Raw genomic sequence first — 13,135 nt, 5'->3', positions numbered from 1 at the left:
AGATCTTCAACTTCACTTAAGACTGTTTATGGAGGAGAGTAATTCTTTCAAGTTAGCCGGAGTACCCAAAGATGCACTACGATTAAAACTATTCCCATATTCGCTAAAGGACAGTGCTCGAGTCTGGTTGAATTCATTGCCACTAAATTCCATTTCAACATAGCAAAAGTTAGTAGAAAGATTCCTCATGAAGTATTTCCCAGCTAGCAAGAATGCTAAGTTCAAGAGCGAGATCACTGTTTTACAACAAATGGATGATGAGTCCTTGTATGAGGCATGGGAAAGGTATAAAGAATTATTACGGAAGTGCCCTCATCACGGAATCCCTCATTGCATCCAACTTGAGACGTTCTATAATGGTCTCATTGCTCACACGAGGATTGTAGTGGACGCTTCTATTAATGGTGCTCTCATTTCTAAATCTTATAATGAGGCTTATGAAATCATTGAGAGGATTGCCAGCAATAATTATCACTGGCCAAACAATCGAGTAGTGTCAGGAAGACGAGTCGCTGAAGTACATGAAGTGGACGCTCTCACTTCACTTGTATCTAAGGTATCTTTGATTTCCTCAATGCTTAAAAATTTTACCACTAATGGGTTTAATAGTTTTGTAGCCCAGCCACCCAATCAATTTGACAATATAGCCTATGTTTATTGCGGGGAAGGACATTTGTTCGAAGAATGTTCATCAAACCCAAAATCCGTATATTACATGGGTAATTAAAACCAGAATCGAGGAAGGTAAGGACTGCAATCAAATTTTTATAACCCATATTGGCAAAACCACCCTAATTTTTCCTGGAGTAACCAAGTGGATGGAACCAGTAACACTTTTGCCCAACCTAGACTAACCCAGCCACCTGTTTTTACCCAACAAGTTTAAAAGCAACCTCAAGCTAAATCTTTCAAAGGCTTAGAAAACCTGTTGAAGGCATACATAGCCAAAAATGATGCCTTAATCCAAAGCCAAGCACCCACATTGAAAAACCAGGAAAACCAAATGGGCCAGCTTACAATTGAATTCAGAAACTATCCACAAGGTGCTTTGCCTAGTGATACAGAGAATCCAAGAAATTCGGGGAAAGAGCATTGTAAAGCGTTGACATTGAGGAGTGGTAAAACATTAGAGCCCAATACTATCGAAATTGAAGAGGAGCCAGCTGATGCTTAAGACTCAGAGGAAGTTGAACCGAGTGTTGAAATTCCAGTTTCACTGGCAACAAAATCTACAAAATCTGATAAGGTAACTTTTGAACTAGTTAATTATGATAAATTAACAACTTCATTAGATGTAGAATTGCCATAGAAGATGAATCAACCAGTTCCACTAAAGAAGCCTCCACCACCCTACCCTAAAAGGCTTCAAAAGCAGAAGCAGAAACAGAAAGTCTAGTTCAAGAAGTTTTTAGACAAACTCAAGAAAATTCATATCAACATCCCCTTGGAAGAAGCACTTGAACAAATTTTGAACTACATTTATTCAAGAAGGATACCCTGTCCAAGGAATGAAGACTTGAAGAATTTGAGACGGTAGCCTTAACGAAGGAATGCAGTGCGTACCTTCAAGACAAACTACCACCGAAGTTGAAGGATCCTGGATGTTTTACCATACCTTGAAACATTGGAGCAACATATTGTGGTAATGCACTATGTGGTTTAGGTGCAAGTATCAACTTGATGCCCTTGTCAATATTTAGGAAGCTGGGGATAGGTGAAGTTAGACCTACTACGGTTACACTTCAATTAGCAGATCAATCTTTAACACATCCCGAAGGAAAAATAGAGGATATATTGGTACGTGTAGACAAATTTATTTTTTATGCTGACTTTGTTATTCTAAAATTTGAAGCAGATAAAGAGCTGCCAATCATCTTAGGAAGGCCTTTCCTAGCAACTAGAAAGACCCTTATCAATGTGCAGAAGGGCGAGCTTACTATGTGTGTTCAAGACGATCAGGTAACATTTAACGTTTTTAAGTCTATGAGATTTCCTAACACACTTGATGATTGTTCTGCAGTATCTGATTTAGAAGAATTAATCATGGAAAAGAAAGTCAACTATGTTGAGGACCCATTGGAGCAAATTTTGACATCAGACCCTCCAAGTGATGAAGAGGGGGATGAATATTTAGAGTTAGAAGCTAATCAAATGGGACTTAATCCATAACCCCGCTTTGAATATTTGGAGTTAGAAAGTAGAGATCACATCTAGCCAAAAGCATCAATTGAGGAGCCCCTTAAATTAGAACTGAAGGTACTTCCCTCACATTTAAAATATGTTTATTTAGGTAACGCTTCTACTTTATCTGTGATTGTTTCAGCAGAATTGACCAAAGAGTAAGAAGAGAAACTCATCCTAGTGTTGAAACAATTCAAGAAGGCTATCAGATGGACCATAGCTGATATTCGTGGCATTAGTCCATCTGTATGCATACACAAGATCATCCTAGAAGATGGCAAGAAAGAAACGATTGATGGACAATGAAGACTGAAACCCATCATGAAGGGCATGGTAATGAAAGAAATTATTAAGTGGTTAGATGCGGGTATAATTTACCCCATCTCAGACAATTTGTGGGTAAGTCCAGTTTAGTGCATGCCAAAGACAAGAGGTATTACGGTCATTGAGAACGAGAATAACGAGTTAATACCAACTAGAACGGTTACAGGATAGAGAATTTGTATCTATTACCGGAAGCTAGACAAGGCGACTAGGAAAGATCACTTTCCTTTGTCGTTCTTGGACCATATGCTGGATAGACTTGTTGGGAGAGAATATTACTATTTTCTCGATGGATACTCGGGGTACAATTAGATTACAGAAGCACCAGAAGATGAACACAAAACAACATTCACATGCCCGTTCGGTACATTCACATGTATGATGTCTATTTTTACTGACATGGTTGAGAAGTATTTGGAAGTGTTTATGGATGATTTTTTAGTATTTGGAGATACATACGATGATTGCTTAGACTATTTAGGCAAGGTACTAAGGCGATGCGAAGAAACAAACCTCATACAATTTAGGCAAGGTACGAGAAGGTATTGTTCTAAGGCATAAAAAACGAGACATGGAATCGAGGTAGACAAAGCAAAGGTAGATGCTATTGAGAAACTCCCACCTCCAACATATGTAAAGGGTGTTAGGAGCTTTTTGGGCCACGTCGGTTTCTATCGAAGAGGATTTCTCCAAAATTGCTAAACCTTTATGCAAATTATTAGAGAAAGACACGATGTTCAAATTTGATTAGGAGTGTTTAAAAGCTTTCAATGATTTGAAAAGCCAATTAGTTTCAGCACCAATCATCGTCACATCAAACTGGGATTTGCCATTTGAACTGATGTGTGACACAAGTGACTTTACGGTAAGAGTTGTGATGGGCCAACGAAGGAACAAAGTTTTTTATCCCATCTACTATACAAGTCGGACTCTGATAGGAGCTCAATTGAATTATATGGAAATAGAGAAAGAGTTACTTGCTATTGTGTTTGCCTTTGACAAGTTTCAATCTTATCTTGTAGGTACCAAAGTGATTGTCTATACGGATAATTCGGCAATTAAGTATTTACTTGCCAAGAAAGATGCTAAGCCGAGATTGATCCGATGGGTACTTCTACTCCAAGAGTTTGATCTAGAAATTCAAGATCGAAAGGGAGTAGAAAACCAAGTAGCAGACCACTTGTCCATATTGGAGCCACAAGAAGGGAATTCTCCACTTATACTCATTTAGAAGACATTCCTAGATGAACACATACTGAAGGTAAATCAAGTCCATAATACCCCTTGGTTTGCTGATATTGCTAACTATTTAGCTTGTGGTTTGATGTCGATTGATAAGACGTATCATCAGAAGAAAAAGTTTCTTCACGATGTGAAGTACTATTTTTGGGAAGAGCCATATTTGTTCAAAAAGTGTGTAGATGAAATGATCAGGAGATGCAAGGTAGAAGATGAAGTACACGTACCTCGGCCAAAGTATTGCCACACAGCTCCGAGTGGGGGAAACTTCGGAGGTACACATACCTCGGCCAAAGTATTGCAAGCCAGATTCTTTTGGTCAACGCTATTCAAAGACGCGTATGCTTATGTAAAGAGTTTGGAACAATACCAAAGGGCTGGAAATGTCACCAACAGAAATGGGATACCCCGAACAAACATCATTGAGACAGAATTATTCGATGTTTGGGGTATTGACTTTCTCGATCCTTTCCCTCTGTCTTTTGGTCACAAGTACATATTGGTAGCAGTAGACTACGTGTCTAAGTGGGTTTACGCCGAGGCATATTCAATGAACGATGCCAAGGTTGTGATGAAATTTTTGTAGAACTATATGTTCATAAGGTATGGAACCCTGAGAGCTATCATCAGTGATGAAGGGTCCCATTTTGTGAAAAAATGGTTCAAATGGTTACTCGACAAACATGGAGTGAAGCAAAAGGTTGCCATAAATTACCATCCACAGATGAATGGGAAAACTGATGAGATCGATCTAAAAGATTGGATGATGATTTATGGGCCTATAGGACAGCTACAAGACACCTTCAGGGATGTCACTCTATAGGTTGGTATTTGGGAAAGCCTGTCATTTGCCCTTGGAGTTAGAACACAAAGCTTACTAGGCTCTCCAACAACTGCTTCAACTCAACGAGTTAAAAGAATTTCGAATGTTCTGATACGAGAATACCAAACTAATCAAGGAAAGACTTAAAAGATGGCATTACAAACACATTCGAGTTCAAGAATTTGAAGCCGGTCAGCAAGTATTGTTATTCAATTCCAGATTATGGTTCTTTCCAGGTAAGTTAAAATCACATTGGTCCAGTCCATTTACAATTCACCAAGTTTATCCATACGGAGTTGTCGAACTTCAAAGTAAGGGAGGTAATATTCGAGTCATTGCTTAGCACTTAAAACATTATTGAGGGGATAAAATTGCACGGGATCAAATCTTGTTAATTTTATTAGATATTTAATTTTTCTCATTTTTCTTTTTACATAAATGATTTAGGGTATATTTTCAAGATTAGTATGTTTAAATAAATTTTGTCTAGGAGATTGGAACTTAAGCGGGACCGCTTGTGACCCCTCCAGTCTTTCTTGGGAAATGATTTTAACATAATATTCCGACAAATTATTCTCTAAATAACAAAAAGGGTCAATTGTGATCCAAGCTTTAATTGCAACTCAATTTCAAATTTTCTTTAAGTCTAGGTACTTAATTGAACTATTTTCAAAATTTTGTTGCTCTTTTTGTAGATATTAAAAATTAGATGTCTTTTTTTGGTCAAAATTTTCAAAGGCATCTCGAATAAATGTTTTAATTTAATTTAATTTAATAAATAAGATGATAATAAATAGTATATAATTATATTTATTATAATAGATATAAATTATTATCAACTTTGCATAAAATTAGGATTTGTTTAAAATTGATCATATTAATAGTTTTATTTCAATAAATTAATAGAAAATAATAAAGTAAAATGTATTATATTATTTATTAATTGTTATTAACTTTGTGTAGAATTAGACCTTAGAATATTTTAATTATTACTTTTGTTCTAAGAATTCTAATTGAACTCCTACCCTCTTCATTATAAATTCCAATCACCTTCTTAACTTTCTCACATCACCTAAACCAATCTCTATCCATCCTTCCAACACCCACCGTCGGCACCCTTAGCAACCTTATCGCCCAAAAGCCACCCATGCACGCACCTCGCGAGCTACCCCATCGCGCACATTGCAAACCAGCTCCAAAGCTGCTCCCGCCCATGCTTGCTCCAGCCGACCATTGTGTGCTACTACTACCTTGCACGTCCTGCTCAGGCACATTGTTACCGCTCCCAGCTCTAGCCCGTGCGAGCCAACAGCCTAGCAGCTCACTAGGCTTTGCTTGAAGCACCTTCCTGCTACCCAACATTTGCGTGGCACACGCGTGCCCCTCTACCCATGCAAGGCTCTGCACATTACTCCTGCCTTGCTTGCCGTTGCTACCCTTGCCTCTACCCGCACACCCTTGTCACTTGTGGAACATAATTCCATCTTATTCCGCCACCAATCACCCTTCCAACCATCCCTCAATTTTCTTTTGCTTCCAATTTTATTTATTGAGTTCTTACTTTCTATATAAAGGTGGTAAGACAAATTTTTCTCCTAAATTTCAATTTTATTTAATTATTTAATTTTTCAATTTATTGAATTATTAATATATTATACTAATTAAATTTTTGACAAAATATTTGTTTCTATCTTATGTTCAAGTTAATCATGCCTCGTAAGAGAACTCATGCCTCTGTCCAAATTGAAGAATCCCAAAATAAATTTCACTGTGAAGAAGCCAAAGCAGGATAGGAAAGCATTTTCAAGAATTAACAAATGCAACATGAAAAAGGATTTACACTGATTTCATGGTGCGCATTTGACAAATTGCTAAAGCTCTCAATTGGGAGTTATTTTGTGAGAAAAGACCGAGTGCAGATGAGGAATTAGTTCATGAATTTTATGCGAATTTGACCTCAAATGAATTGACGAATGTTTCTGTCCGAGGAATAAAGGTACCAATAACCTCAAACGATATTAATGAGTTCTTTGAATTACCTGATTTCGAAGATGATGAATATTCTTCCTTGATGAGAAATATTGAGACTGAAAATTTGTAAGAAATTCTCGAGGAACTTACAATTTTAGGTTCTAAGTGGACTGTGTCAAAGCAAGGAATTCACACATGTCGCAGAGAAAATTTGACACCACTAGCAAAGGTATGGTTCTATTTCATTCGATTTAGCCTTATGTCTATTTCATATGGGACTACAATTTCATTAGAGCAAATGATCTTATTATACTCAATTTTAACTGGAAAGACCATTGATGTGGGAAAAATCATTCTGAGAGAAATACAGAATAGTGCCACTAGACGTTCTGGCCCAGCTTACTTTCCCTTTACGATAACAATTTTGTGCTTGAAAGCTAAAATTCCTGCAAACGTAAACAAGACATTTTATAGGCAGGGAAAAATCACAGATTGGGACCTCTACCGAATGGCTGGAGATTTGTTCTCCAGCAACAAGTTGAAGAGAGCGGGGATCCCGAAGAAGAAGAAGAAGAAGATCCCATAGAGATCGAACCAATGCAGTCAGCTAAAATCCCTGATAAGGTAGAACCAATGGAACAAGCAACTGAGCCTAACATGACAACCTCAATGTTCAGAACTCAATCGCCTCGCCCAAATCTTCAAGATAAGCTTTCAAAATTGATGGACATAATGCAACATATGCAGTGGCAACAACAAACTTACTGGAGATATTCAAAAATACGAGATGACTCAATGAGAATAGCTCTTATGAAAATATACAATGACCTGTTTATTTTTGTGCCTGAGTTTCCAGATTTCATATTTGAACCATAGAGTCCACTATCGAAGAGGGAGCGAAGTGATTCATGCAAAAACAAAGATGATGGAGAAAAAGATGAGTCCAATTCTGAGGGATTTGCAAATAAATAAAAAAGGGGGGATCTTAACTTTATTTTATTTTCGTTCTTAGGTTATTTATGTTTTAGAATTAGGTTCTATTAAGATTTTTTTTATCGCATAATATAACAAGATGAGGAAATCATAAATAAAAATGAACAAGTTGCAAAGTACAAAGTGTGGCAATAGATATATACATGTTTAGGATTGGATCTAGAGAGAGCTTGGTACCAAAGCAATCAAATTGACTCACCTCCTCTTTTCTAGAATCCTACTTGGTGTATAGTATCTATTCACTTTTAACAATGAGGACATTGTTCATCTTAAGTAAGGGGACCGAAAAATTGAAATTATTTCCTCTCAAAATAAAATTTTATTTTAATTAGGTTATATCTTGCTCAAAAATTTGAAATTTTGTTAAGTATGATAAACTTCAGTATGAATAAAATTCTATTATTTCAATAAAGCATTCAAATCATACCATAAAATTTTTAGTTCCTTAATAAAGTTAGGCACGTATGAAAGTTTAAGTCTCTAGAATGGACTTAGTAATTCTCGAGGTGAAATCCTAGGAAGTATGAAATGTTGAAAATGATTTAGGAAACTTTTGTTTAAACCGTTTGAGCCTTTCAAGCCAACCTTGATGAATTTTTATCCCTTAAAACCTAACTTTGAGACTATATGGCCTAATTTTATTTGAACATTTTCAATATTTAGTCATTACTTCTCTCTTAATCATCTTTAAATTGTCCCAAACACTAGACTCAATACTATTCAGAATATTCTTTGAAAATAAGTTTGGGGGAGCTGAAAAGAAGTACCAAATGCTCAAAAAATTGTAGTACATACATCAAAATGCTCGTGAAAAATAAAAAGAGAGAAGAGCATACGTACTTGAAAGAATCTAGATGTATAAAAGAGCTTGTGAGAGCAAAATAAGTTGGTGTATTGAAGGTAAATATTTCGAAGGTCCGATTGAAGCTAAGTCTAGGGTTTTAAGCCTAATTTTATATATCTTTTACCTACCTCTAGCTTAGCCACGTTACAACCTATTTTAAAGACCTATTGATTCAAGTTTCTATGCTACCTACATTAGTGGAGAGGAATTGCTATGCTCAACATATGAAGGCATAAATTAAACTTGATGATTGCAGCTTAATCTTAAATAAGGGAATAAAATCATATTGGTAGGGATTTAACATGTCTTTATTGAGAAAGCATTTACTCAATTTTTGCTATCATAAAAATAATTGAGATTAATTTGAATGATATGTATAATTAAGTAGCATAAATATCAAATTTCTTGTTCTTGGGCATAAGTATACTAAATTCATAATTTTTGAATGATATCTATAATTAAGTAGCATAAATATCAAATTTCTTGTTCTTGGGCATAAGTATACTAAATTCATAATTTTGGGAAGAATTTTTTTCTGAAGGAACTTTTTAAAGGTGTTTCCAAGAAATTTTTTTCAATTTATGCATTACTCGGGACGAGCAATGAATTAAGTTTGGGGGTGTGGAAACACGAAAATATATACAAATTTTCATGCCCTTTTTAACTCAAATTCATGCAAATTTGCAGTAATTCTTGTCGAAAAGTATATAATAATTATAAAATAATTAAATTGTACTTAAATTATTAACATGTTTAATTTTAATTAATTTATAATAAATTTTGATTAATTTTGATCATTTTCGACAGATTCGCACAAAGGGCGAAAATTGGCTGACAGACATTGCTAGAAACGCAAATCGAGAAGCAATTTTTAAAGCATCAAGGAAAATTAATTTTTCAGCCGAAGAGGGTCCAAATTATGAATATTAATTCATAATATAATTAATTTTAATTTTAATGCAAATTATTTTGGGTTAAATAAATTATTAATTAATTATGAAATGAGGCCCAGTTGAGCTGAACCGTGAAAACCGATCCGATCAAGCACTGGGCAGCCCAAAGCGTCCCACATGCTGACCCAATCAGCTTGTTTGGTTGATTATTTGTCTTGCAAAATATCCCTTGAAGACTCCTTGAATTTGCATTCAAACCCCTCCGCAATTCATGCCTTTCTAGATTTGCCCCTACCTTAAAATAGCAAGTTTAAAACCTTCAAACTTGCCACATGTGTGGCCGGCCATGGGAGGAGTCTATGGCTGCTGATTTTTTCTATTTTTAGAAGTATAATCAACCTATAAAAACCCCCCTTGGCTGCTCATTTGAAACACATCTCAAAAACTCTCATCATTTCACTTCTCTCTCACTTTCTCTCTTTAATCCCCTTCCTTCTTCATTTTCTTCCCCATTCTCTTTCTGATTTCACCTCTTGAAAAAGAGTCCTTCAACCACAATTTGGAGCAGCATTCAAGTGTTCATGGAAGTCTTGGTTCAACGAGAACAAACGGAGAAGGAGGAGTGGAGCAACTTAGTCAAGCCTCGGAGAAACATCGGATTTGATTCTTGTTCCTTATCCTTTTAATTTTATTGTTGTTGTTATGACCATGTTTATGAATAAGTGTGATGTTGATATGTTTAATTTAATTAATATGGCTTAAATTTAATTCGTGTTAGGTTGATTGCATTTTGTCCACTTAATTTATTAAAATTGTATTTGTGTTGTTATATGCCTTGGTAAGATGTTTGATTAAGTAAAATCAAGACTAAGCTATTCTTGCATTACAATTGTAAAGTAACTAATGAATTAATTATTTAAGCGGATTGAAATTGTAATTAATTAACACAATACTTAATCAAGACATATTTAATCATCTAAGGTAGTGAGGCTTAAATTAGCAATAGTATCTAACGATTCATTAGCCTTGCATAACTTGCAAGATTATTGTGATTAAACTATTTCAAGGTAGGAATACATTTTTACCATCGTAATCTTTTATGTGCTTGTGAGATTTAATTACTTGTTTGAATTGGCATAGAGATATGTACAAGAGATTATTTTTAATTTCATAAGTATGTATGTGCATTAACACATTTGCTTATTAAAATTTATTTAATCGGTTGAATTGACATAGACATATAGTCAAGAGATAAATGGATTTTGGTAGGAGGGTATGTTCATTAGTTAGCAAATTACCTAGTTGCCGTGAATTTATTCGTAACAACATGACATGATTTCATAATCTAAGTAAAGAAATATAATTAATCTACCACAATTATGTCATCTTGATTAAAATCATCTTTTGAAATCGTGCATTAGAACTTTTATTTCCTCTTTATTTATTTTACTTAGTTAAATATTAGTTTTTAATCACCTCCTCAAATCAAAATATTTTTCTTCACCAAAGTATTTTTAATTGCATTCATAGATAACTCGACATTTACTTGTTACGATTGTGTACACTTGCACATTTCAGTCGTTCCAACGTCCAATATCGACCTAAAATGCCTTCTAATGGTCTCTTGCACACTTATGAAGTGCGTTAGCTCTCCCTTAAGGTCAATAAAAGACTCAACTCGCACATTTTATTAGATAGAAGTAAAACTAAAAAAATTAAATAAAATATAACATAAATGCTTGTATTCAGGCTCCTTAAGTGCGAAAACTAGTTTAATTTGCTACACCGAATAACTATAGATCAAGGACTAGAGTGGACGACACACCCTAGTATTCCTACTAGGGTTGCCGCCCTTTTCATGTCCATGAGGGGTTTTGGGCCTCTCGCACATTGGGTCCAATTACGAGTACTTTCTAGACCTATTTGACCTAGTACTCCGTAATGTGATCCAACCCAATTCAGATTTTCTATTTCCAAAAATATACTTTAATATTTATATATATAAACAAATTTCTCATTCCTATTTTACCTTAAATCAAATATTGACAGTTTTACCCTTGGTAAAATTTAGACGATTTTGCCCTTAGTAAAATTTCGAGAAAATATGTTCAATATTTCACAAATGTTCACTAAGAACAAATGGTTTATTTTCATTTTCAGGCTTGAAAATAGTCCAAAAACATAAACTCATTCTTCTAATTATTTTTAAGTAATCTATATAGGATTGCAAATGAATAACTTCCATTTTCACTTTTGGAAACCTACATTCTTTTCCAAATGATTTCATTTCTCCATTTCGGAGAAAACCATAATCATTTCAGAATGTTTCCCATTTCTCTTTTCATATTCATTTTGTTCATTTCTATTCAAACACGCAATTCGTTTCTCGCTAAAATGAGCTAGCGGAGGGATCAATTGGACATATGTAGTTGAGACTCAAATTATTTATAATTAAGTTATAACTTTTCACTTATTAATTATAAACTCATTTAATCACAAAGTTATTCCACTATAGTATCGTGACTAAGCTCTCCCCAACGACATATCGATACGCAAGTAACAACTTTGTGCTCGTCCATTGACCAGGTCATAAATGTGTTACCCTCACAAGATATCCTTGATCTCTTTGAGATAATACTCATTCTCCCAATATGATCCTATTTTATCTCGTAGTAACTATTATATCTTCTTTCATGAAAAGTCAATCACTATTAAATAGTGATCAAGTCATCCATCATAAAGATAGATGACCAGTGGTCATGTTTACTTTTCATCAACTATGTAATACCAATGAGAGGATATCATTTAACCATGTTTTGGACTATAAATTCCACTATTGTGAATGATGTTACATACTACAGAAGTTGTACACCCAACGCACCAACTATTGGTTCCTTATCTATTTGAACTCAAGCATTTACTTACATCAAAGTGTATGAGTCACGCATACATAGTCCGCTATCCACTCAGGATTTAGGTATGCCACACCATGAATGTCACAAGTGAATAAATCCATAAACGGATTCAGTATCTATTCTACTTGGGTCATGTCTGATGTACTATCAGTCCAATCAATCACATCCATGTCTCTATCTTCTGGAAGTCATCTGCTCTGATGCCCAAGACAAGACATTTCCCCAATTGGACTTGATAGACGACATATTAGTCTTTTAATCAGTTTTCTCATTTTTGATTAGACTAAGGACATGTTTAGGTTCGTCTACTAATACAAGTTGGCTTTCCGTACTACGATCCGACCACGTAATACCGCTTAGTATTAGTTAAACATTTAGACAACCAATGAGAAACATTTGCTTCCATTTTACTTTGCGTGCAAAAACCATGGGAGGACAATTATACAAAGTATATTAATATAATCAATGGATTTGTTTTATTAACCAAGCTGTTAAAAAAATGACAAGTTTACAAATGAATATACTACACTCAGTGCACCATATCCAACATAGAGAACATAATAGGTTAGTCACAACGAGCTAGAAATGAATGAAAACGAAAGTTGATTTCCTATCCATTTTCATGATTTTTATAGACAATATTTTCTACCAAAAACAACAACTACCCCTAATAAACTTCGTAAGTTGTGAAACGTTTCTTGTACACTAAAACAAGCAAACTAAACAAATCATTCAACTACCTAAACATATCAAGCTGTCATCTATAGTAATCTAGTTCAATTCCAACTGGGTCTCAACTAAACTTTGACAATACTAATCGAGCCATCATTTTCACGCTAAAACATGGAAAACAAGTCTATCGATCAGTGAACTAACAAGTGTTCCCAAAGTATTTAGGGTTGGCAGATTGTCTCACAAAAGAGTCAGTCAAATCCTAGAGTCTGCCAAATGG

At 34.9% G+C, this 13,135-nt stretch overlaps 1 non-coding gene across 1 annotated transcript; it reads right to left on the bottom strand.

The window, feature by feature from the left end:
• Positions 1 to 217: 217 nt before the first annotated feature.
• LOC128040319 (small nucleolar RNA R71) lies at positions 218 to 324 on the bottom strand. Its single transcript, XR_008194975.1, has one exon. It is a non-coding gene; the product is annotated as a small nucleolar RNA R71 (small nucleolar RNA).
• Between the last annotated feature and the right edge of the window lie 12,811 nt (positions 325 to 13,135).

Source organism: Gossypium raimondii, chromosome 3 (genome assembly GCF_025698545.1).
Source record: "Gossypium raimondii isolate GPD5lz chromosome 3, ASM2569854v1, whole genome shotgun sequence".
Taxonomy (NCBI): Eukaryota; Viridiplantae; Streptophyta; class Magnoliopsida; order Malvales; family Malvaceae; genus Gossypium; species Gossypium raimondii.
The sequence above is the reverse complement of the archived record's forward strand: the minus strand, read 5'-3'. Positions and strand labels throughout refer to the sequence as shown.